At 2.0% G+C, this 392-nt stretch overlaps 1 protein-coding gene across 1 annotated transcript in view; it reads right to left on the bottom strand.

Moving 5' to 3' along the window:
• EMH_0050540 (uncharacterized protein) overlaps positions 1-392 on the bottom strand; it is a gene marked incomplete at both ends in the record, with an annotated part of 2,567 nt that overhangs the window by 1,531 nt on the left and 644 nt on the right. The window lies entirely within an intron of this gene.

Genomic DNA, 392 nt, shown 5'->3' with positions numbered 1-392 from the left:
TTATTTATTTATTTATTTATTTATTTATTTATTTATTTATTTATTTATTTATTTATTTATTTATTATTAATTTATTTATTAATTTATTTATTTATAAATCCATTTATATATGTATTAGTTTATTAATTAATTAATTAATTAATTTTTTTATTAACTAATCAATAAACTATTTATTTATTTATTTATTTATTTATTTATTTATTTATTTATTTATTAATTTATTTATTTATTAATTAATTTATTTATTTATTTATTAATTTATTTATTTATTTATTTATTAATTTATTTATTTATTTATTTATTTATTTATTTATTTATTTATTTATTTATTTATTTATTTACTAATTAATTTATTTATTTATTTATTTATTTATTTATTTATTTATTTATTA

Source organism: Eimeria mitis, genomic scaffold, assembly GCF_000499745.2.
Source record: "Eimeria mitis Houghton genomic scaffold, Emh_scaff2220, whole genome shotgun sequence".
NCBI lineage: Eukaryota > Apicomplexa > Conoidasida > Eucoccidiorida > Eimeriidae > Eimeria > Eimeria mitis.
The sequence above is the reverse complement of the archived record's forward strand: the minus strand, read 5'-3'. Positions and strand labels throughout refer to the sequence as shown.